The sequence below is a fragment of the Danio rerio genome, chromosome 17, assembly GCF_052040795.2.
Source record: "Danio rerio strain M-AB ecotype USA chromosome 17, GRCz13ab, whole genome shotgun sequence".
NCBI classification, from domain to species: domain Eukaryota; kingdom Metazoa; phylum Chordata; class Actinopteri; order Cypriniformes; family Danionidae; genus Danio; species Danio rerio.
In genome coordinates, this window is record NC_141037.1 from 31,396,236 (window position 1) to 31,423,878 (window position 27,643).

Sequence of the window (27,643 nt, forward strand, 5' to 3'; positions counted from 1 at the left end):
GTTTGAATGATAAAAGTGCTACGGATATACCATAATAACATATTACGATATAACATAATGATCCCAAAGAACACCAATAAATTTGCCATGGTCTATTATTGCTGTGTGACATATTTTTGATGTCCACAGCCACCAAAGTTTTACCTTCAGACAGTTTGCAAAGTATGCCTATTTTTTTAATTGCTCATTTGAGACTCAAATGAACACTCAGTTTACCAAATTAGACATGAAATGGACAGAATCAGCAAAATGACGTACTATGCTAGAGTTCTTCCATCCCGCTTTACTATCTATCTCTCAGATCATCTCAGGTGCAGACAGTCACTGGCCCTATTGTGTAGGGAAATGGCAAAGGGAAAGCAGCCAGAGAAAGCTGGACGTAAGCACTTCTGCTGTCCCTGCACTACTGCTGATGTGAGAGAGATATCAGCGGCCCAGAGACAGAGAGAAAGAGCTGGAGCGTCTCTTTTCAGGACAGTGGTGGCAGAAAATGACAGCGTTCCTCTGGGGCTCTAGGGTAATCTTTGCCTTATGTATCATCATGTTCCATCGCAAGAGACATCTGCCAAATGACTCACCGTTTGCAAAACTTACAACGTGTGCAAAAATACCCAAATCGTCTGCATTAGAGCAGTGCGGTATAAAAAGTAACGTTCCCCCAAGAGATTCGGAGAGCTAAATCCCGTCAATGGCAGACTATCACACAGAAAAGCAAAGCAGAGCCATGAGAATCTCTCCAGCCTTTCACATGGAATCAACACAGTCATCATAACTACAAGATAAGCATCTTCACAAGTGCACATTACTGACACCCTCATGCTGGCGGCTCCATCATGGGAATGGACAGATAATTCACACACATTTGTAACAGCAATAACAATACAATAGTGAGTACTGTAGGTGCTTGTAGTGGCTGTGCTTACTGGTTACATTACATTTAAAGAGAAAATGCTTTTTGTTGTTGTTTTATTTTATTATTTTTTTATTATTGATATTTAATCCCATCTCTTTGCATATCTAGAATGTAAGATAAGACAAAGTAAAACAAGAATGGGAAATACTTTTTGTTTTTCTAATTATACAGTTTGTTTAATTAAGTGTGAACTTCTATGCAATTAATTCTTGTTTAATCAATAATGCCAAGCAGCTTTCCAAAATAGCTATATTTTTTCTGTGTTTCGTAGCTACCACTTTATCATTTAGTTTTATGTAATACTTTTTTCCGGCCCCTGAAAAACCAAAAGGGATTTCTGTGCCTTACTGCACTGCCCAGCATTGTTCAGCATACATGTTTCACTCTTAATTTTAACCATATTCATTGCATGGTGTGAAGAGACTTTCACACCGGATGTGAAAAGCGCTGTGCTATGAAACTTATTATTTCAGTAACCTATGCTATGCAATGGCCGTTTGATGCTGCACAAGTCAAAGTGCAGCAAAATTGCATCAACCTGACTTAAGAATATATAGACAGATCTGAAAATATTGACTTTCTTGTCTGATAAACATGATTTCATTTTAAAATGTTGATAACACTTACTGGTTACATACCATTTAAAGAGAGACAAAGACTAGAAAATACTGTTTGTCTTTCTAATTATACAATTTGTTCAATTTAGTCTTTACGTCTATGCAACTAATTCTTGTTTATTCAAAACTGCCAAGTAGTTTTTCAAAATAGCATTTTTTTTTGCGTTTTAAGCTACATCTTTATCATTTAGTTTTATGTAATTATTTTGTTCTGGTCCTTGAAAAAACAAACAAATGTGTCCTACAGAAATAATTAAGTCACAAGAACATTATTTTATATCTATTTAAGAAAAATGTAAATACTCAGTGATTTAAACTATGCATTTCGTTTACCAACATAAAAAACATTCTCAATACAATCTTGAGGGCTTAATACATATTTAGGGGACATTTGCAGAGTTCATGTGGAGAAGGGTTCTCTATGAACAAACCACTTCAAAACACTAAAACACAGACACAGTCCTGCATATGAAATTACAAATGTATTTAATTACAACATAGTCTTTGGGATATGATGATTGTGCTAAGCTACAGAATTAATGAGAAAAGTTACAAGTCAACTTGAAAAGTAGCACCATTTTACTCACACACATTTCTACTCTCAATAGGTGCTTGGCTAAAGTTCATTTGAAAGAATTGGCTGATATATAGAGTAGTAACTATATGAGTTAAGATTAGGTTTAGAGCTAGATTTAGGGTTAGCATCTAGTTTTTATCCGGTTATTATAATTATTGTTATTAAAGTGCTATAAAAATAACCTTACCTTTATGTGGCTTGAAACATGTTTGATCTAGTAGGTCAAACATGTTTCAAGTGACATGAAGGTGAGGTCATTTTTGAATTTTAATTTCTGAATGAACTCTGCTTTACCATACCATTTTAATTGTTTTTGTTGCTGTTCTTATTCGAATGGATAATTCATTCTGTGTTATTTATTTACTTGATGAAGCAGCATGAATGCCAGGAATACCTGCGAGAGAGAGAGAGAGAGAGAGAGAGATAGAGAGAGAAAGAGAGAGAGAGAAATAAAGAAATGAAAAGTCAAAGAGCAAGGGAAAAATGGAGAGTCATACATCTCAGTGAAACAACATGATTCATGAAAATGTCATGCTGACAGGGCTCAAACTGAGAGCCAACAGTTTGCACTCCCAAAATACCTCTTCTGACTAATGCCACTGCAGGATGCGCACACACACACACACACACACACACACACACACACACACACACACACACACACACACACACACACATAAATGCATATACTGTATATAACGCAGGTGTACTTCCAACACACATTTGCTGTGAGGATTAGAAAAGTGTGACCTTCAAACCTTTAAATAGTACATTCTCGTTCTGAGCACTGGACACCTCACGCTGGAAAAAGAAGACTGTCACAATGGTAAACATTAATAATAGTGGTGTAAGAATGGGTTTTAACCACAGTGGTTCGAACTGTAGTTCAGTAGAGTGACAAAAAAGTTATCAGCATGATGGTAAAAAAAACTGTACATTTCTAGTCAAACCATTCTTCTGCAATCTCATACCAAAAACCGAAATAAGGGCAGTCTTAATAGCTATAAATGTGGGAGAGCACTGATATTATGTGATTGTATTGTATTGCAATATGGAACAATTAAATGTTGATGTTAAATCAAAAGTAATTCACAAATACTTGAAAATGAGATGATTTAATGACAATAGTTCTCTATGGTTACAATTTAATTAATTACAAAATAACTGTATAAAATGATAAAATATGAAATAATAAAACAATTGAAATAAATTGTACCCAGCTTAAATGTAAAATTAAAGTTATTAGAGGTAGAAGGAGAGACAAAGGGAGGGAATGACAAAGAGAGCAAGTAGGCCTCAAAGAGGCAGAGAAGATGCAGGAGCAGAGCAGGAGAGAAGCAGACCAGGAAAAGACAGGCCAGGAAAAAGACAGGGCAGGCAAAGAGACAGAGCGGAGTTTTACATCTATTTTGTATCTTTCTTGACCATGTGACTAAAGCCCAAATGCTGAGACATTCAAACTGACCAATCAACATGCCACATCATAAAACCCCCAAAGTCCACATATCAGGCCTCGATCTTATCAGTATCTGCCTTTGGAGTCAGTATGGACCTTCTTGAGTCAAAAATACATGTCTTGTCATATAAACAAATGCATATGATAATTTAGCCTCTTACAGTGGGATGCACTGCTGTTGTGGTTTCAGACTGACTGGATAATGTAAAAAAACAGGAGGATTGTAAGATAAAAATAAGATGATGTATTTAAAGACTTACATGCATTATTTGCTTAGTGAGCATTTTTTTATTCTGATTATCAAAGAATATACAAAAATAGTTCAGTACTTTCAACACTATTTTGAATATAAAAGCACTTTTTAATAAATAAATGTGTAATAAAGTTAATAGATAATATCTAAGAAATGTATCATATTTATTTTAAATTATAATCATATCATTTGACCATAATTTATTTGACTAGACATGTGCTGATATTCAATAACGCATGATATTGTGATAATGAACATGAGTGATATTGATATTATGGGCACTGTAAATGATTGTTTTTGGAACCTTTTAAGAATATTCAGACTGGTGTATTTGAAGTGGCTGTTCAATCACAGCAGCAAATGTTTATTTTCAAACCATTTTTAGATGTTAAATTGGCCTGCAACATGCAGGAGATGATGACAAAATGTTCAAACCATTTATATGTCTACTGTCTTTATCACTATACAATAAGGCCTGATTGTTAACATTAGTTAGTTTAACTAAACCCATGATGAAAATACAGAAGCATTTATTAATCTAAGTGATGTCAATTGCTTAGTTAATGTCTTTTAAGTTGTAATTGTTTTATTAAATTGAGTTAATAATGGGCTATATGCAGAGCTAGTGTTTTTCAGCCAATAGTAACCTTCCGGTGAAAGGTTAAATGTGACTATTTTAAAGTTTATAATGTTCCTTTTACAGCATCTGCATCGTAATGTTATTAAAATACAATCAGTTAAATAAACTTAAGCATTCCTTTAGTTGTTCAAGCTTAAAATGAGATGAAAAGACCATGTAAACTCTAGCACCGTCAGGTGAGTGCATAAACTCCATTCAAAATACAGAGGTAAAACAAATTTTCATATTTTAACTAGATGGTGGTGGGAATGGAATTTAAAGCAGTGTTCCTTGTCCGGTCTGAGACGCACTTTATATCGTATATCTATCAGGCAGTGAAAATCACTAACCTTTCAAGAAATCAGACCTTAAAAGTAGAAAGACAGTTCACCTAAAGCTCTCAGGCTGGCTGTCAGAAATTTAAATGTCTGTGTGCATATAACCCATTAGTAAAACGCAGTTGCATTTTTTAACCAACATTAACATAGTAACCGTAATAAACATGATTATTTATCAATCCTGATTTTAATGCATTAATTACCATTTACTAATGAGATCTTACAGTAACTGGTTATCTATTTTAGTTTCAAATGTATTTGCGACTGATTTTTGTTTTTATACATTTAATTTAAACATTTATTTACAATAAAGCAATTGTTTTTCTTTTTTTCTTTTTTTTGTTCTTTGTTCTTTTATTATTACACCTGTTAAAAGAAAGAAATTTTGGTCAGCTAAAGTCAGTATCGTAATACGGGCTTCAGCCATTAATTGCAACAAGAAAATCAGATACCAATGTAAGCCTATATTTAAGTCATTTTTTATTTAATTCATTATTATTTATTTCTTGTTGTGTATATATATTAGTGCTTCCCACACATAAACTTTACTTGGGCAGCCATCTTTGTATACTAACGGCAAGTATACTTGGTGACATTTATTTTTTAATAATTATCATCCTTTTACACTTTTTTTGTATCCGCCCCATAGACAAACATCCACGATCGATTAAACAGTGGAAAATCTCCTCTAGCCCTACACATTTCCTACTTTTCGTTGTGCATGCGCGACCTGTCAACACTCCCACAGACAATCTCACGTGCTCTGCAGACCCACAAAGACATGCCTTTTTAAAACTTAAAAATGCGTCTGTCTGGTGTTTCTAAATCTCCTAAAATGTCCAGGATCCGGCTTTTGTTTTCGCTTTCTAAACTGTTCTCATTTTTATTTTAAGCCTGATTTACTTTCGCTTGGCTTCGCAACTGACAGCGCATTCACAGCCGCAAGACAGAGAGAAACAATATATAGTTAATTCTTTGATCTAAACCACTCAGATAACGTTTTCTATTTACTCAGAGAGGACGAAATTTCATCTGAACTGGCTGCAAAATATTTGTACACCATTAGAAATGGTTAATTAACTCATTTGCCTTTGAATATTGAGCTATTTTGAATATTTGATTTAAATTATCCACACTTTTATTTCTTGTAATTATTCTAATTTTTAGAGATTTTTATTCCATAGATGTTTTCATTCCTTTATGTCATTTACTTCTCATTTGCTGTATATTTTTTTTATTTGATGATGTTGATATATTACGCATGTTATACATATCTAACATGCTTTGGCAATACTGTACAAAATGTCAGCATCAGATTTGACCTGTCAGTGGGTGCACATGGTCTCTGAATAGAATAAAAGTAAAATAATTAATGGATTTCTTTTTTTATTTAAAAAAAAACCTAAACTTAAACCCATTCTTCAACCCATTGAAAAGAAATGGTTTAATAAATACAAATATTATTAAAAATAATGTAGGTCACATGTAGGTAGACACAAGTATATTTTAAACCTATGGGAAGCACACTATATATTATTTACTGATTAAATATATTATCTGTTTAATTGTTAATTATTTATGATGATTCATGAAGTATTATAAAGAAAGACTTCAGCATTTTTTTCCCACACTACTTTTGTCTTTGCTAAAAAATAAGATGTATTGTCTAAATAATAAAATTATATTCAACCCATTAAAACAAAAATGTTCGTGCAAATAAATTACTCTGACTGCATAAGTAATTAAGCAGCACAATTCTACAATAAAACAAAATGAAATGAAATAAATATAAATAACACCAAAAATTATATTCATGAACAAAACGCTGCTCTTAATTACCACATCTACGAAAAATAGTGTATGGGTGCATTTTAGAATATTATATGTTATTAATTCTGGTCCAAACGATACATTTAAATACCTTAACTACAATGCTCTATTAGGCTATTGTTTCATTAGAAAACAATGACATTCACATAGCCTTTGAATGTACAATGAATGCTGTATTAAAAAGTGCTTCTAATTTGCCTTTAAAACAGAGACCAGGTTCTCTAAAACAGCATCGGAGTATGAATGAAGCAAACAAGGCTCATATGCTCTGCGCCACACCACCTGTTTCTCCAGAGCACCTTTGCACTGAAAGAGTCAGTTGCCGAATCCAGTGTCTTAAGTCTAGTTTGCATAGAGCTTTGCTGTATTTGCACCACAGAGCTGAAATATCACGGCCAGAGCTCGTTGTGCATTTGTGAGGCGAGTGATTCAGTTTGCTATAAATATGTCTGCCCTTTCCACTCGGCCAGCACGACGGATTAGCGGCTTTCCGTCTCCAACGCCACGTGCGTACACAAAAAAGTTTGGTCCCCAGCTTTCCTCTCTACTTTCTTTTTTCCATGGTATACCCTTGCTGTGAACTGAGAGTTATGGTGCGCTGTATATGTGAAAGATGAATAGTGAGAACGAGAGATAGTGAGAGAGATGCAGTTTAGGGACAGCCTGAAGCATGCAGAGCTCCAGTATCACTCTGATTCACTCGTTTCCCTCACCCTCTTTCTGCCTGATGGAAAGAGGGAGCGAGCGAGCGAGCGCTGCCGGAGTTGGGGCGCACCAAGAGGCTTTTTAATCTGTTACCGAATGAAAGTGTGCCAGATCACAGAGCGGCTGATGTCACCCGGGAAGCTGTGGTGCTCGCGCTGCACTCTGCTGTCTTATCTGTGGCACCGGGGCCACAGAAGCCTGTTTGGAGACTCATGCACATGTGTTCTACTTCTGTGGCGATGGCTAAAATCATTGCCTTTCCCTGATGTACATTTCAGTTTGACGTATTTGCTAATTAGATATAATGTGGATTACTTTATGGAGTTGAAAGTGGAAAATACTTAAATAGTCAAATCTATACAACAGTTACCACTATCAATAAGCTCCACACAAAATAAATATATGGTAATTGTAGTTTTTACCTTAATTACCATTCAGTTCTAATACCAATTATACATAACATTTTTGGTTAAAAATGAACAGAAAAGAAAAATAATGAAACTTACACAAAAAAAAAAAAAATGTTACCATTATATTCCTGTCAATACAAAATTGAACTTTCAGCAGTTTTCTGGTTCACATGATCCCTCAGAAATCATATTACCTTGGAATGCGATACATTTCTTCTTTTTTTCAGAATTATCTGATAAATGGAAACTGCAAAAGAACAGCATTTATTTGAAATAAAATAATTTAGCTAAATTAAAAGCTGATGTTACATTGCAGATTAAATGTATTGCATTTTATATAAAAAATAATATGATTATTTAAATACTGTATAAACTGTACTTTCTATGCATGTACCCCAGCCCTACCCTAAACACAACTCTCTCAATTTAACTTTTTCAAAATATTTCTTTCTGAGTGATGTTTTCCTCATGGGAAGCATAAAAATGGTCATACAATTACTGAAATCACTCAACCTATGGGATATTAGGTCTTCATAATGTAGGGAATATTAGGTACACACGCACAAACACATACACACATTAAAAAGTGTTATAAGATATGTATGCACAAAATGAGAAAAGGCTGTTTCATTGCCACCATACTAAGATCACATGATGAACATCCAATTACTACAGGAGAGTGTATGAAGCACATATATGCCCAATCCCAATTCTATTTTTGTACCCCTAGCACTCAAAATGTACTCCTAAGAAATGGGACAGCACTACAACACCTCCACACATCATCATGTCATCGCAATCTCTTACTTCATATGAAATCGATGACGTTAACTGCTGTAATTACTACAGTTGTGTTATTTTTTGGTAATTATCTTCAGAAAATCACTGAAGGCAACAATATCCTGTTATCATAATAATATAATGTGGCAATAAGATTGTAAGTGTATTGTGTACAGTATTTACACCCTGGCCTTATTCATTTATATAAACACACAAAAACAATATTTAAATTATAGCAGATGCTGTAAAAAGGTCATTTTCAGCCACTAGACTTTTCTGACAGGGTATTATAGTGTCATCGAGTATCAGATGAGTATGTTATGGGACTACTATACAGGTTATAGTTATTAGTAAGGAATATAGAGAGCAAAATTTGGCGTTTTTATTGTAACACTTTTTTTTTTTTTAAAGCATGGTGGTAAAACACAAACACCGTTATGAATGTATTAAATCATTTACTTGTTTGCCATCAAATAAATAAATAAATAAATGAAATAATGACAAAAAAATACTAATTTGTACAACTCCTTCCTTCGTTGTGCAGTCATGCTGCCATTGTAGATGGCGTATACTGGGAAATTTTCTCACCTCTTGGTTTCGAGTGTGGTCCTGAAATCTCTGTTTCAATGGCTATCTAGCCCTTTCCCTTAGCCCTAAGCCTTCAAGCAAAAGAGAATTGGGACACCCCTACCCCATCACGTAAGCATGCAAAACAAGGGGTATGGGTTAGGTGAAGGGCTAAGGGGTAGAATTGGGATTGGGCCATTGTATCTTTTGCCACTGCAGCAAATATTACTTTGACATTTTGGAGTCTTAACTACTGAAACAATGACATTTTTTTATGGTATTGTACTGATGGAGAAAAATAAGAAGTCATTACCACCCCCCTCTGACACAAAATAAAAAACAGAATTGTCCTGACATAACAACAAAGGAAAATAATGTAGGAGTGCACTGAAAAGCAGCCAAGCGCCTTCTGTCATTCTGTACACAAGCAAACGTCCTGTCAGTCCACTTCATCAATCTACACACAACTCGTGGTGAAGTCACCGCCATCCCTTGGCTCCAAATTCACCCCTGTGCCTATAGCCTTATTCATATTTCAGCATGAATCATGCTGGGATGTTGTGCTAGCATGAAAGGGTCATCTGACCCAGGGCTGTTATGAGCAAAAGAATTCAGGTCAGCTAGATGCTAACCGTTCTGGCAGGAGCCATCTACAAAAAAAAAAAAAAAAAAAAAAGACAGAGACAGAGACAAAAAAAAAAAAGCAAGACTTCTGTTAATCATCTATTTACCTTTCTTGCAGTAGCACTAGCGGCTACTGTCATTCATACTGTATACAAAGACTGAATTACCTTCTCTAGTTTGGGTCAAGCTAATCTAAGTCTCTGGCACAAGTAAACTGAAACGTTGACTTTCCATTGCAAAGCCCGAAGAGCATCGCAGGCACGTCGCAGCTTCCAAATGCGATAAGATGAGCGTATTAGCTATTATTGGATGTAAACATTAGTAACCTCAGAACGGACTGGAAAAAAGCATGACTCCCCCACCCCAGCGACTGTTTTTAGCTATCTGTCCATGCACTGTAAGCGTATATTTATATGTAAATACACGTGATGCGGGTGCTCTTGTTTCAATGAAAATACTCAAGTTGTGATGTGATCCAAAGACTTGCGGCCAGGAACAAATCAACAGCATGGAGCCTGGAACTGTCCTCGGCTGTACATAGCGAGAGGGCCAAAGGAAAATATGACACAGCAGAGCACAGCTGGGTCATTTAATGAATTAATAGAGGAATGTCTTTGCACTGCACCCGAGATTTAAAATAGGCCTTCGAGATGAAATCGGATGCTGAAGGATCAGGGTAAGAAGGTGCATTGCTCATATTTTTAGGGGGACAGATGATGAGGAAAGCCAGATTGAGGGACCTCTTGAGAACATTTCCTAAGCAGCTGATGGGCTCTTCAGGCCAGACTTCTTAAAACTGCGGCGGGTCAGGAGCACAGTGCTGTGGTCCACTTCACTGATGAGGAGCAAGGGGGTTGCTCTAACCTCAATGCAATCTGCTTCTCTTTAGATGCTTGATGGTGCAGAATCAGACGTGCAAATATTGAGCCAAAAACTGTGTAGGGCAGGGGTGTGTGATAATGCTTATTAAGGGCTACCATTCTTCGCATTTTTCCTACATGCATCTGCCTAGTAACTTCTAATCGGTGTGCAAAATTCCAAGCAGCTACAACATTTCATTAGGGAAAAAATACTTTGCAAATGTGCTACACTGTAAAAATCCCTGGTTGGATTAAATTTTTAAGCTGAAGCAAATTAACCCTGTGATTCCATTGAACCTATATTATGTTAAACTAACTTAAAACAGCCTGCATAACTTATAAAAGTTAGTTAGAACTTAGAATTTTTCTAGAATTTTGTAGAATTTTTACAGTGTATGTATGAAGAATGAATGCAATCTAGACATTCTAGATTTACATACTGTATACTGTCATTGTCATCAAACCTAAATTGTCTTTAACTTAATATTTACTACACCGAAGTATTGCTCTTCACCAAATATAAAGCAGACAGGAAGATTTGCAACAATAATATATATCTTAAAGATTTACTACTAACAATAATCAAACCAAATTTTGTTTTGTGTTGGTACCTTGGCCTGTTTAGGCCTGTCATAGCTAAATATGACACTAAAGCAGCCATTTGCTGGCAGCAAGATCTTATTTTAATGAGTGAGTCATTGAATCAGTCATTTAAATGATTCATTTCAAAATTGTGATCCTAATAACAATCACATTGCATTTGTGAAAATAGCAATGTTGCTTGATATTAACTATATTGTATAGGGGTTAAACGGATTGTCGTTGATCTGTGACCCACATGGCCCATAGCGCACAGATAAGAATAAAAGTGACCTGTGTTTTTTTCTTTTTTTTACTTGCACGTGATTTGCACGGTTTAACAAGCATAGACTGACGCACAGTTTTGCTGGCAACATACACTTTTTCAAGCCACTTAGTTCAATTTAAGCCATAGTAATTTAGTTTGTTAATAAGTTAAAAGTTACACTAAAAGTAGCTAATAAAAGTAGAAGTTGTGATCACATGGACACAAAATGTTAATTATTTAACAACAGATGAGCTGAAAAACTTTAAAAGCCTTTTAGCTCCCACATCATCTAAGTCACGAGCATAGGAGGATAAGATCTCAATGCATTACTTGCCCTGAGTAACAAACACCTCTCAGACAGTGTTTGATGCCTCAATCGGTTCTGTTTAGTGGCATATTGTGCTTTAATGGTCAAAAGGATTTCATCTGTATTAAAAAAAACCTGCTTAGTTATGTCTTAAGTGAGCATAAGCAGATGGGAGAAAAAATGATCATTACACTAGATTCATGTAAATAATTATGTAATTTAAAAAATAAACATGTTCATAATCACAGAGTAAATACACTGTAGAGTAAGTAAATTGACATGCAAATCACTCTCCGACTTAGTGCAAATATCAAATACTGAAGTATGAAAATTGAAATTACATTCTGTAAAATTTTATTAAAGTGAAGGATGATACTGTGTTCTGTGTTTACACATGATCAGCATCTCATCTTAGTTTAAGATACTTATAACTTGTATTTGAAAACAACTTCTGAAAGTTGTAATGAAAAGAGATTGACATCCCTGCAATTTAACACGACTCATAACAAAATAAAGTAACATTAGTAAATTAAATTTAGGAACTAGCATAAAATGATTTTCTATTACTTCTTATAAGGCACAGAATAGAGCATAAAATAAAATAAAAATAAAATAACTGTTTCATCCAACTAAACATTTTGGAAAAACACAGAATATTGACTATAAAATAAAATAAATAATAAAAAATAAATAAATAAATAAATAAATAAAAAAAAATAATAATAATAATAATAAATAAAATAAAAATAATAAAATAATTAAATAAATAAATAAAATTAAAAATCATAAATTAAAAATCATAAATTAAATTAAATTAAATTAAATTAAATTAAATTAAATTAAATTAAATTAAATTGACAGCATTTTGGGAAAATACAGAATATTGACTAATAAACAAAACAACACAAAATAAAATAATATAATATAAAATAAAATAAAATAAAATAAAATAAAATAAAAATAAAATAAAATAAAATAAAATAAAATAAAATAAAATAAAATAAAATAAATTCAATTCAATTCAATTAAACTAAATAAAATAAAATAAAATGTCACAGTGGTGCAGTGGGTAGCAAGACCCCCTCATAGCAAGAAGGTTGCTGGTTCGAGCCTCGGCTGGGTCAGTTGGCATTTCTGTGTTGAGTTTGCATGTTCTCCCCGTGTTTGCGTGGATTTCCTCCGGGTGCTTCGGTTCCCCCACAAGTCCAAAGACATGTGGTACAGGTGAATTGGGTAGGCTAAGTTGTCCATAGTGTATGTGTGTGAATGAGAGTGTATAGGGGTTTCCAGTGATGGGTTGCAGCTGGAAGGGCATCCGCAGCGTAAAACATATGCTGGATAAATTGTCAGTTCATTCCACTGTGGTGACCCCTGATTAACAAAGGGGTTAAGCCGAAAAAAAATGAATGAATAAATGAATGAATGAACTGAAAAGAAAATGAATTAATAAAAATAAAATAAGTTTATTATTTTATTTTCAGCCAACAAAACATTTTGGGAAAATACAGAATATTGACTACAACACCAACTGTGATCATCATTTAACTAGGTCAACAAAACATTAAAAGATGCACACCTCAGTCCAGAACACCTGCGAAATGGATCTGTTTCACCTCATCCCAAATAAAGCTCATATGAAGCCTCCTGGACTCCAACTAGCTTCGTCATACAGATTGTGAGACACTGTCACTCTGGGATTACATGGAGATAAAACACTGCTCTCTCAAATCTCTGGGGCTCTCCTGCGATTTTCACAAGTACTCTTTGCAGGAACAGCGAAATAGTGAATCACTTCAATGGAGCAACAAGAAACCACAGAAAGAACATGGACAAAGGTGTGGAGGCAGATAGGACAGGCGCTGGGTAGGAAACAGGCTTCCAAGATTTGAGCTCGTGGCTTCAAAGGACACGCAGTGCAGCACAGAAAGAACACAGCAGGACCAATCTGAGGCTAGAACAAAAAGAGCCGCACTCCTACAGTGCCAATTCATTTCTCCTTATGAAACTGTTTAAGTTGGAGGGCTTTTCTTCTGGGAGGCTCTCAGCTCAGCCTGGCGCTATATTAATTTCATCCCTTTACCTTTTGCAACCCGGAGACCTCTGACCTGCCTTACCTGTATAAATAGAAAGAACTAATTTACTAGCGAGAAAGCGCTAAGGGGCAAACATGTCCTGGGTAATGAAGTGTTCAGCTTGTGCATGATTAACCAGCTGGTGGGGGTGGGGCAGAAACCACAGGCCATGAAATAAGGGGTAAAATTGATTAGCAATTTTCATTTACACAGCTAAACAAAAGCTGCTTTGCATATCAGCCTGGTTGGTTTATGCTGAAAATGCCATACGTGTAGCTAAGCTAATGGACCTAACTTTTTAGGGTGATACCTCAGATCGCAAAAAAAAAGAAAAAAAAAAGAAACAGAGCTATTTTAAAAGAGGTGGTCATGCAGGCACACTGTACCAGGTGCAATGCTTTCTGTTAGTGGTCCAGTTCTAAATGTAGACTGGTGAACAACATGCCCAGAATGTTAAAGACACAATATCATTTGATCCTCTATTGTTGCACTGCAATTGTGCACCACTGTTCAAGAGATCTCTTGCTGCTATTTTGGTAATCGTCAAAATGTTTTTCTTTAATTACACAAATCTATACGGATCTATGCATTTAACAGCTCTACCAGGCAATATATTTATGATCCTTTGTTTAAAATGTAAAATACTACTATCAAAACTTGAATGTATGGTTTCGTGCAACCAATTATAAATCTATAAGGTTTGCAAAAAGATCAAGTGCACAACAAATAATGAACAGTTGAAACAAGTCATCAGCAACTGATGATGTATACATGTACTGTAACATTTAAAGATTTCAGCCTGGTCACAAACAATACATACTTTGACCCACCCTCACAGGCTTTAGTTAGAGTATCAACATTGTGTCAAGTAGCATTTATTGTTTCCACATAACATTTTTTTGTACACCAAAACCCCATACTAATCAATGTTTAAATGGATCTCATACACTGTAACTGCACTTTGTTTTGGCTAATAACAGAATTTATAAAGAATTTGTATATACAGTTGATATTAGCCCCCCTTTGAATTTATTATTTTTTTACATTTTACAAATGATGTTTAACAAACCATGTTCACAGCATGTCTGATAATATATTTGTCTTCTGGAGAAACTCTTATCTGTTGTATTTCAGCTTAAATAAAATAAGTTTTTAATTTTTAAGAATCCTATTAAAGTCAAAATTATTAGCCCCTTTAAACTATATTTTATTCAATACAGAACAAACCATACAGTAACTTGCCTTTAAGCTGTATAGAAGTGTCTTGAAAAATATCTAGTAAAATATTATTTACTGTTATCATGGCAAAGATAAAATGAATCAGTTATTAGAGATGAGTTATTAAAATTACTAAGTTTAGAAATGTTTTGAAAAAAATCTTCAGGGGTGCTAATAATTCAGGGGAGGGGGGGTTAATAATTTTGACTTTAACTGTATATATCAGTCACTGACCATATACACTAAACATAATGCCATTTTTATATTTTCAGCTACTGAATGACCAATCTAAATTCCTCTCATTGGTCATAAACTGACATTCAAGCCTTTGAAGCTTCCTGTGTGAAAAAGCAATTAATTGAACATTGCAACTGGATTATGATTATTGAATGATTATTTTATTATTTTACTGTTTTGCCTTCATAGTTCACTGACAAGTTTTGTACAGTTAATATGCTCACATTTTACAAGTGAGAGATTTTTGAATGACTTAAACATAATTAAAAAAGAGGCACACACTATCTATGATTATATATTGAACATCAACATCGAACAATTAAAATTAAAACACACACATTACCTAAAACCAACAGTCACTTTTTTCTTATAAAAAAAAAAAAGTTAAAATAATTCATACGATCATATTACATGAATGCGCTCACGACATTTGTCATGGAAATAGCACCATAGAGATTTGATTTGGCTGCAAAGTGATGAACATTGTTCAGTTCAGCAGGAAAGTAATAACAAATATATTTTTAAAAATCACCTGAAAAAATTAGAACGATTATAGTTTCTGAATGTCGATTACGATTACTTTTCAATTAATCGCACAGCCATAATGCAAATTTTATATTTATTTATTTTATAAAATTAAAATGATTTTGGCCTCGATTAAATACAAACATACTGTAAGAGACCTTAAATAAAGTCAGGAACACTTATTTAACTTAAGTTCCAATAATAAGTTTATGTGTGCAGAATAATTTGCATCAGTGCTTTTATTTTATGTTTTTTTTTTATTAAATAACCTTTTTACTGTATGCTAGATGGCTTGAGAGTATTTTTATTTTAAATGCCTAAACACTTAAATTTTTGGCTAGAGCTTTATTAATGTCAAACATTTTCCTTTTTCATTTTCAGTCATTTTGCCATCTAGAAGTATTGCATACACAGATATTTGACAAGAAACCACATTGCAAAGAATTGTCAAGTAATTAAAGCTCCACAGAAAATACTCTTGAGTTGCAAGTTTATCTCCATTTTTACCAAGTGTGAGTGTGTTTGCCTGAGGCACTGTCGTCTTCCCATAGAGAATCCACAGCAACAGCTTCATATTCAGGCACTTTACTGCCTTTAACTCCCTAACAGACCTCAATATATAAATCTCATACTGAATATATTCATGCTATGATGAGCAATGCAACTGTGCTATGACATAAACGAGCATGATTTGACTACTAGACCTTTGGTTAAAGTCAGTAACATAAGAATAGTCTGTCATCCAGACTACTGCTACAATATTTATACATCTAACATGCATATAAAATGCATGCAGTAATATGTACACTAGTGTTGGATAAAGTAATTAATACTACTATACAGCAAGAGTGTAAAAGCTCATTTTATGTTTATGTCATCTTTACTTTCTTTTGAATTTTGTGTTTGTCCTTTTTGTTTATAAAGCATAGTCCAAAAACAGCTTCTTCTTATTCTTTTTTCCTTATAAATGCAGTATATTATGCTAGAAAACTAAAGTTGCCTCTGCACATGAAAAAGTAGTGCTGTGCAGCGCTTGACAGATAGTAAATGCAGCAGGAAAAAAAAAACTTCCCTCCAATACACTGTACACAACTCCAAATTTAATTTTCTGCAAGATTACACACAATAATTACTAGCTTTATAAACCCCATAACTAATGGCTTCCAATTAGAGGATCTATAGGTATCGATCTGTCGAGAATTTGAGAGTAGCTTTAACACAAAGCTCTTAGTCTTAAAGAAAACACTGGAACCATCCACCAAAGATGAGGAAGAGAAGATATGGAAATGGGAGGACCGGACTGATGGGTCTTTTTTTTTTCTTTCTTTTTTTTTTCTTTTCTTCAGGTAATGTTAAGACTGCAGATGCCAAAAGCAACAACGCAATTAATTCATCTCATCTCACAGTTGTTTAGATGGCTTGAGACTCTTTATGAATGCTGGACCAGGAGTTTTCCTCCACGGCCTTCAGATTTATGGCATCTATCTACCACATTGTTTAGCTTGCTTGTTAATTATTCAAAAGGTGAAGGATACTTCAGAGTGTGGCCTCCACTAATAAACCATAGAAGATTAATTTCCTACAGGAAGCCACATTTCAAACTGGCCTCTCACAAGGCTGAAAGTTACAAACACCATCACACCTTAGCTGCACAACAAAGTCTGAGCACAAAAGCCCCTTTTTTCTGATGCTCTAGAGGCAAATGAAAGCATCTAAGAAACATCACATTTAAAATATATTAGAAAGAGGAAAATATATAAATACATAATTTTATTATTGCTGATAAAAAGGTCACCACATTTTAGCTGCATCTGTCATAAATGCTCACAATTCACACCAACTACAAACCATTAACTAAGACTAGCAGCTCAATAAACTACTAATCAGCTGCTTATTAACAGTAAGATAGAAGATGGGTTTTGGGTAGGATTAAGGATGTAGAATAGGATCATACCTTACCATTGCTAATAATCTGTTAGTATCTTAATAATAAGAAGGTAATAAGCCAGTAGTTAGCATCTAACGTATGGAAGCCCATTTACTTGAAAACTTATGACATGGACAAAATTATCTGGGCCACAGCATGTATGGTAGTGAGAGTGAGGTAATACACATTTCTTAATTCAGAGTGTTTAATCCTCAGGATTAACAAACTAAATAGGCCTTTTGGAGATAATGAATTGACGCATATGCGAACAAGTAATCGTATGTTATGTGGATCGCCAGCTTCACAGGGAATCAAAAGATCTCAGCGTTCAGAAATTAATGCATAGGCTACTTCGGCAACTCCAGAGTCAAATCCTGCTGAACTAAAGCGACACGCTGTGTACCATGCCCCAGAATACATTGGGAAGAGGGTGAGCTTGTAAACTTGACGGATACATTATGACAGTGGAATACTAATCAGGAGATCATCTTTGCTCAAAGTCTACAGGATTTTGGAGGCCTTTTGCACTGTAAAGCAAACCAGGGATTAGCAGTAAATAGATCTTTTATGAGAAGCGAATGGGGATTTTAGTATATAAACTGCAGAATTTATATTAATTACTAATTAAAACCATATTACTAGATATTAAAACCACATTAACATATAAGTATCACACATAAATAAAAAAATACTGTATATATTAATGTGTTTTAACATGCGAATACGTGTATATCAATATCTGTTTCTACACATATATAGATAAAGATATAGATGCACGCAACCTGTTTTTAACACTTGATCAACAATACATAAAAATGTAAAACTGTGACAATTTTTTCCAGTAATTTTAAACATTTTCAGCATCATTACTCCAGTTTCTGTGTCACATGATCTTTCGCACATTATACTATGCTGATTTGCTGTTTTACTTCATTACTATAATCTATTTTTTTCCTACTCAACCACCAATGTGATTAATATAAATTTAACGTGTGGTTGCCTGTACAGTATATCAACATCTGTACCTATAGATATATAGATAAATATAAATATGGATACAGATGTTTTTTTTTTCGTTTTTTTTTAATTGTGACAATTTTTTGTGACTAAAACTAAAACATTCAAAGAATTTTCTGCATCATTACTCCAGTTCTCATGTCATATGATCTTTCACACATCACTATAATCGCTGATTTGCTGTTCTACTGCATTATACTGATACACTATTATTGGAACTCAATCAAAAGCAATGACTCCTATAATGCTAAAAAATGTTTTGCTGCTAGTTGAGTGAAAATACAATTTGATAAAAAGATTTTTAAAGTATTTATAAAAAATAAACACATTTTTATCCTTATAAATGTATTTGCTTTCACTCTTGAAAAGTTTCATATGTCCTTAATGAAAAAAAGGTAACATATATTTTTATGTATTAATTTGAATGGTAACATTCATGGAAACAGTTTCCACAAAACATGAAGCAGTCCAACAGTTTTGAACAGGTATATAGCAATTACTATATTAATAATAATAATGATAATAATAATAATAAATGTCTCATGAGCAGCAGATAATCCTAATAAAATTATTTCAGAGATTGTGTCAAAACTGAAGTACCTAAATACGTAGCTTTAAATCAGATACAGTTGAAACCAGAAGTTTACATACACTCTAAAAAAAGGAACATAATCATTTTTTTTAAATGTCTGGAGTTAAATCATCCTAAACGTTTACTATTTTAGGTTAGTTAGGATTACCTAAATGATTTACATCTGCTAAATTCAGAATAATGAGAAAAAAAATAAAATTTTTTATTCTAATTTCTAGATAGTCAAAAGTTTAAATTTTCTTGGTATTTTTTAGCTTTGTTTTTAAACTGTATAACAAAACGGTCACACTTTACAATAAGGTTCATTAGTTAATGTTAATTAATGCATTTACTAACATGAACAAACAATGAACAATACATCTACTACTGTATTTGTTCATGTTAGTTAATGTTAGTTGATGAAAATACAGTAGTTCATTGTTAGATCATGTTAACTCATGGTACATTAACTAATGTTAACAAGCATGGACTTGGATGTTAATAATGCATTAGTAAATGTTCAATTATGAATAATAAATGCTGTACAAGTGTTGTTCCTGATTAGTTCATGTTAGTAAATGCATTAACTAATGAACCTTATTGTAAAGTGTTACCAACAAAACAAATGTTTTGGATATCTTTCCACAAGCTTCTCACAATAGTTTGAAGAAATTTTGGCCCATTACTCCTTACAGAATTGGTGTAACTAAGTCAGATTTGTTGGCTGTCTTGCTTGCACAAGCTTTTTCAACTCTGCCAACACATTTTCTATAGGATTGAGTCAGGGCTTTGTGATGGCCACTCCAAAATATTCACTCTGTTTTCCTTAAAGCACATTTTAACTAATTTGGCAATATGCTTAGGGTCATTTTAGGAAGACTCATTTGTGGCCAAGTTTTAATTTCCTGGCTGATGTCCTGAGACGTTGCTTCAGTATTTCTACACTATGTTCTTTCTTCATGATGCCATGTATGCTGTGAAGTGGACTAGTCCCACCTGCAGCAAAACAGCCCCACAACATGATGCTGCCGCCCCATACTTCACAGTTGGTATGGTGTTCCTAGGCTTGTACGCTTTCCTCTTTGTCCTCCAAATGTAACACTGTTCAGTATGGCCAAACAGTTCAGTCTTAGTTCCATCAGACCCCTCGACATATCTCCAAAAATTTGTCTTTTCCCCAGTGTAAATTAGCAAATTGTAATCTGGATTTTTTGTTGATTCTGGGTTGTTGATTTCCCCATGTTGTCACACAAGGAAGCAGCGTGTTTGAGATTTTCCTTAAATTCTATTCTACAATCTAATATTCTATACGACAATCAGAAACTTCCAAAACCTTAACATCATCATCTGAGCTTTTCAGAGGCATAATAATCTTATTGTATGTAAACTTGACTTTCGACAAAAACTATTTCTCAAAAAATATCTCTCATTATTCTGCTATTAACCATGACAGAAACAAATTTGATAATTTTAACTTACCTGAAAGAGAAAAGGTTTAGTCACATTAACATCTGGCTTTTTTTTTTAAATGGGTTTGTGCCTTTTTATACAGTGTATGTAAACTTCTGGTTTTAATTGTAATTACATTTAAAAATATACAGTAGGATGCAGTTATTTCAAATTGAAACAAAATTTTACAATTTTACAGTTTTGTATTTTTTATCAAAAAAAAGAAAGAAAAATATTTATTCTAACAAACCACAATTGATGAATTTACTATTTAAAAAATAATAATAGCACTCAAATTCTGAAAGTATAACTGCTTATGTACAGATATATTGTGGGTCCCGATAAATACTTGTGGATCTGCACAGTATTGTATTTGTGGTTGTTGTTGTTGTTCAATTTAGAGAAATGACCAGTTTACCAAAAAAAAAAAAACAGATCTGTAGTTTTTACTGCAAACAAGCAGCAGAGCTGTGGCAGGCATCAGTGCTGTGGGTATTAATAGACGATCCACATTCTGAAAGCTCCGGGTATCAATTAGGGAGTGATGCATACACAGCAAACAGGGTGCGAGTTTATTCACACACACACACACACACACACACACACACACACATCCACATGTACACCCACAAAATGTAGACATATTTTTATAAAAGGATTGCATCCAATCCTGTCTAGTTGCACGCTGTAAGTACTAACATGATCAGTAAAGCTTCTTTAGCTGGAGTCATACTTTCAGTATTGGTAAAGCATGTGGGAATTATTGACTGGCTGACCTGGATTGGCTAGCAGAGCAGTCACAGAGCTACAACCAGATCCCTCGTGCTCTACATAAATACAGCAGGATTGAAGCAAGCGCTCATTTGCATGTCCTGTATTGTGTCTGCAAACTCACTGCCATGATGTGTGCAAGACACATTATCGCAAGCAATACCTCATGCGCAGACAAATGCACTGTGGCCTACAAGCAGGTGGTCCTTGTACGAATGTAACCCGGTACTATTATAACACCAAATGAAATAACAAAATCAGCCTACAATGTTGTGACAATATGCTTCAGTTCACAGTGAAACAGAGATTACCCGGCTTTGAACTACAACAGCGCGTAAGCTTCACAGAACAAAGTTTGGCAGGCTTTTTCAGAGACATAAGGCATTTTATGTTTCACCTAATCCCCTGTCAAAAGCATTAAGCATTTAAAGAACCAAGCAGCACATATCCAGAACCACCGTGGCTCAGTCCAGCCTGGCGGGTCAACACAGAGCAGCAGGTCTCCCATGCACCCCGCTGTCCCTCCCCGTCAGAGGTGTGCCTTACTTACTCTGGATCCTGGCTTCCCTCAAAGAGTTCTCTGGTGCAGTTTTTCAAGGACAAGGACGTCCGCCCGCCGGCTGCCTCTCGCTTTCCTCCCCTTTCCCAGTGCAGCGACCACAAACACACACAAAAAAAGCCTGCTTGCTTTCCCTCAGCTAGCCTGAATCAGGGGCTGTGTGTTTCTCTCAAAATCATTAAGCAGGACCCTAGCTTGGCAAGTGAGGGTTAGAAAGAGGAGGGAGGAAGAGAGAGCGAGAGAAGGAGGGAGAAACAGAGAGAGAGGGAGAGAGAGAGAGAAAAGAGGCTGCTGGGCAAGCTGACCGGCTCGTTCCCTCTTGCTTGTGTACTAGTACACAGCGCCGGTTGATCTCCTATTGCATGCCGGCAGAAAAGAGCTGCTTTACTGAAAAGCAGAAGCATCACGTTTCAAGGAAGTGGGAGCCTGGATCTCCGGGCTAGTGGGCTAACTGTCACCAACCAAGAGCCTCTGGGATCTGTGGTCCCTGATGTATGCCTGTCTCATGTGAAAAATGTTGATTGTTCAACCCCCCCTCCAAAACCAGACTTCTAAAAACAAACAAACAAACAGCTATTTCAAGAGGGTTCACGTTTCGGGAAATGCTCTCCAGCACTTCCTACTCACTTCACAATGGAGGTTTGAGTGGAGTCAGCATAAACCATGAACAGCTCTCTAATGAAACAACAGACACCTGACTATAGAGCTTTTCACACATGAATTAGTTAATCATGGGTCATTCTAAACCCCCGGTGAATGGAATCTTCCTGCTTCACATTTAGCATTGCTCATTATTTACTCAAGGTTAAAATTAATCCTAGGTATTCAAACACTGATATTTCACATTGTACATTCAAACCTCATTTGAAGTATTAATGGCTGTTTACATGCGAACAAACAGACCATCAGTAATTGGATTGATGGTTCAGTTACACAAAAAATTCTTTATCCAAACACCTTTATTGATCTGACTGAACTCAATCAGAATGAAATATATTAGCTTGTTAGGGCTAGTTTAAACCTTTTCTAATCTGATCAAGAGGACATATAAATAAATTAACCCAGGCTTATTCTGATTATGCATCCCTATATACATTTCTGGAGTGTGCCAAATACATCCCAGGAGATACGTTTTTTGCAGTTTTTGTTTTCGTGAATCCACCAGAGGCCGGTGTGTATGCTTTTTAAGATCTCAAATTTTCTCTCGCAAGTGCCTTTTACGCCTGTTCTTCTGGCGTAAATCCACCAAAAGCCACTGACGACTGACTTACTGACTGACTGACTGACTGACCAATACACCAACCCACCCCCTTCCCTAAACCCAACCAAAAGTGTTCTAAAAAGCACTGATTGTCCAGCCCCCACCAACTTCCCTAAACCCAACCGACAGTGATTTGAAAAACAATCCAGAAAAAGAAAAGCTCTTGCGGCTGCCTGAAGCTTCATTCATGCTATGAGCGACTCACAGAGGCAAAGCGAGAAGCGACTGTTTATTTCAATGGATAGTAAACAACTTTCGCCAACCTCTGTGAAAGAAAGCGACAGCAACTATTGGCGACTAGGTGGGCATGTCAAGGGATGCGACAAAGTTGAGAATCCTTTAACTTTATGCAAATGAAAAGCTACTTTCTTGAGTGACAGCCAATAGGAGCACAAGTAGAGCTCACGTGATCCTCTCTCAGCTCGCTCTGAGGCTCATTGTATTCTCTGTGCTGTAGACCTACAACAGTCGCTGCTAGGGTGAATGAGGCAAGATTTTTACGACGTTTTCAGATTTTAACACATTCTCACCCTATTATTTACTTGTTTGTTGTATTTTTTGTCTTTTGTTTTGTTTTACCTGCTTTCTGGAACCGTTCTGTGCCGGACTCAAACCAGTCACCATGGTCAACTTTACTCTTTATTTCAAATCCTCACCTACACGATGAGCCACTGAACAAACTGGTAACAGCGTAAAAGTCATTTATACACAAGTAAGCGGTCAGCTGGTAAGCGTGACAAGAAACAGTCATACCGCCCCGTAGCGTTCGTTTTAAAGATGAAATGCAGCCATACATTCCTCTAGCTACATAATTCGTATTCGCCATAAATGTATATAGGGCTACGTTTTCAGAATGAGCCTATGTTGAAAAATTTGAATGGATTATATTGAAAATATAGGAACTGGAAAACTGTGCATATATACAATTGTATGAAACAGGCTGTCTTCTTTTGTTTGGAGGAGCAGGGCATTTTCACAGCTTAATAATTAAATGCTGTGGCTTTAAACTTAATGCCTATTATATATTTAGTATTCACTTAAATGCTATATTAGGATTCAAGAATCAGAATGATTTTATTCAACTGCTGATGCCACTGTCCCATATTTTCTTAAATGCAATCAATTAATCAGAGATTTTATTTCTGAACAATAAAAGTAAAGACTAAAACATTTCATTAGTTCAATTGAATGTCTTTTGTTTTATTTGATCTTTTCACCTTTAACAGCTAAAAAAACTTTTTATACAATCTTTTTTTTCTGTAATTGTTGAAACCTGAGAATCCAAGGCACATAACTGGCTGTTAGCTAGTAAACACATAGTAGTCCTAACATGCTAAGGTATTGGCCCCTTTTTTTAGAACAAGTTTTCATAACCTTTGATTAAAAACTGCTAAGGTCACTTCTAAATTCCTCAAGGTTGAATGCAATGTGAAGTCTTTGAGCAATATAATGTACTTCTGTTGCTAATGTGATGCTTTTATAACTTGATTTGCTTTAAATTAGTTATAATTCTGTAAAAATGTACTTACCCTGATGTCACCGCAAAACTGTAGGAGACAAAAGTAGACCTTCTGAGGCATGTTCATGCTGTTCTTTTCCATACACTGACAGATAGTTGACAGGGGCTGAAAAGCCTTGAAAAGAATAAAAAATACAATGTTACACACTGAAAATATTTACCAAAATTTGATGTGTGCATGTTTTCAAAAATAAAAATTACAATATAAAAATCTGACACAATCTTACCACACCCAGTTATATTTGAAGGCTAATGCAAAATATCATGGTCGATATCATGGTACATGAGTTGTATTTACTACAATAAAAAATAAATAAAAACATTACTGAAAGTTTGTTAAGTTAAACATAAGTAAAACATGTCATGACTAAAGATACAGACTAGTAGCTGCAAGCTAAAAATGGCATGGTGTCTTCGGCAAAAGCAGCTACATATGCATATCACATCGACTTTTGTTAGACCTAGAATTAGTTTGTAATCTACAACTATAAACCTTTCAGTGCCATTTTTAAGACACTTATGCTCTAAAATGTCTTGATATACCAAAAAACCTTCATAATTTTTTCCAGATTTATGCATTTATAGATTTTACATAAAACTGAATTCCATGTAGGCACTAATTACTCCACCTTTGCTAATGTGAAGTATTTTCCAAATGCAGCTAAAACATAAAAGACAAAAAACTCAAGCATACATTTAGTTGTCAAAGTTCTACATCATGGGTTAAAAAAACAACAGTATTACAGTATAATGTGCGAAAATTACTTTTGTTTTAAAAATTCCATAGTTTGTATGCAACATTCATAAGATTGTTTGTCATCTTAGGTGCAATCTAACACAAAGCAAGCTTTTGATGTCAAACCATCTGATTCTCCCCAATAAATAAATAAATTACATTTAAAAACCTACTAATTGTACAATTTAGCTTGCTGATCGCTTGCTGATTGTACCAAATGTAAAAGTAGTTTTTGCATCTTTTTTTAAACGAATATATCATTTAAAAATTTTACAGTAAGATCCTGCCCTGGAAAATGTGGGCTAAAATACCATTCTGGTTAAGTTATTTTTTATTTTTTATTTTTTGGAAAGTGCAGGCTATACATTTGATGTTTAGGTATTTCCTGGTCTTTCTGTCAATGGTCTTTCTGTCAATATTTTATCAAAAAATATTAGTTTACATGATTCTAAACTAAGTACGTGGATGCCATTTATAAAAATGGCAAAAATGAGTGAACACTTGCAACCTCCTTCTGTGGAGAACAGTCAAAAATAACTTCATAAATATTTCTGACTCTATAGAGAGGCTCTGATAAAGTAAAATACCTTAAGGCGAACTGACATCGCATATTTCGAGCTAGTTTGTGAATTGGGATCAACACTGCTGTTTACTGTAAATAAAACAGAACAAGAGTATCCGAGACATCAGAAAATCTAACGTTATAGATGTGTTGCTGATTCATATTGTCTAAAACTGCAGCTCTCAGCTCACGTTATCCTGGTGGGTGTCCCATCAAATACGATAACACATCCAGCGTGTCGTTCGCTTGACACGCTGCCATGTGCTCGGCAGAAACGTCGCTTTCTAACAGAATTGAGCAATTTCTCAAGCTTACGGAATGAATCGATCTGATGGCGGCCGCGTCGCTGTCTGTCTCCATCTCAATGTTACTAAACATTTCAAGGACAAGCGCTCCACTCGCTAAACAATGCGCATTATTTCCATCGACAGCGGCTAAAGTTACGAATACAGTGACGGTGGGACAATCTTTAGTCGTGTATATCTGATACACGCGCACTTTGTCCTCAACATCCCTCTGACTTTCTCGAGTTGATGATGTTTGTGGATAAATTCATTTCGGAATGTCGGTCGACACTGATATGAAACAAAAAGAGGGTGAAATTTGTCAAATGAATGAGTAACCTTTTTGACAGCAGCCTAAGGTTATTTTGAAGCAAAAGTGGGTGATTAAAAGCTTTATGTACATGAATGTAGTCGTGCTGAAGATATAAAGCGTAGGTTACCTTCTGTGGCGGCTGTCCAGGTAAGAACTGCTTCTTAAAGTGACAGTGCCTGCTTTTTAAACTCCTGTCCAATCAGCTGCGGCGTCCACTGCCTCTAACGGGACGTTTTCATTCTGCAAATAGGGGTTTTTATGCAAGTATCCTAATGAATACTTAGCTTTATACAAACACACACAAAGATGTAGAGCTAAAGTGCAATAGAAAAGGAATTATTCCAAAAAGTCTCTAAAGTCTTTTTATACAAATGTCATTAAACGTTTTTAATTTGGCATTTGGCTGTGTAAATATTCCTCCAGGGTTTAAAAAATCAGTCGATAATTGCTAGTGCTGTCTGATTAATGGTTTTATTTTATTTTGTATTTTTTTATTTAGCAACTGTCCTCTTTTTGTTCTGTTTAAAACTGTTTGGTTCCACAATTCTCATGCAACAGCCTGTATATACTGTAGCAAAGCAGGATATTATTGATAAAGTATCATTAAAACTGCATATTTAGGCATCCTACTAATTTGAAATACAGCATTTTGCATCAGTGACAATGGTGCATAAGGGTCAGGGTGGATCACGGTGCATCCGATCACATAAGACCTTTCTCTCTTTGTGTTGCTGGCGGAGGTGCGCTGATCTTTCAGTTGTGTATATGTATTCTATGGCAAATTGTAAATGCAACTCAAGCATGCTCCTTCTGTAAAACAAACCACAACTGCTCTATACTCGTCTTTAATCATGGCAATTGGATCCCAGATGTCTGATAGCTTTAGTGAAACATCATGTAATCCCAATCTTTAAGAAAT

At 34.9% G+C, this 27,643-nt stretch overlaps 1 protein-coding gene across 15 annotated transcripts in view; it reads right to left on the reverse strand.

Moving 5' to 3' along the window:
- Window positions 1-26,886, reverse strand: part of esrrga (estrogen-related receptor gamma a) — a 254,433-nt gene extending 227,547 nt beyond the window's left edge. For 4 of the 15 annotated variants that reach the window (XM_087288851.1, XM_087288846.1, XM_087288840.1 and 1 more), the window contains exons 1-2: window positions 26,751-26,886; window positions 24,840-24,944 (exon numbers count right to left, since the gene is read on the reverse strand). The gene's annotated coding sequence lies outside the window, so the exon portion shown is untranslated. Of the gene's footprint in view, window positions 1-22,040; window positions 22,426-24,839; window positions 24,945-26,442; window positions 26,710-26,750 lie in introns of those variants that run through there. The other 11 variants (XM_087288849.1, XM_087288844.1, XM_087288837.1 and 8 more) reach the window with 7 other exon arrangements.
- Between the last annotated feature and the right edge of the window lie 757 nt (window positions 26,887-27,643).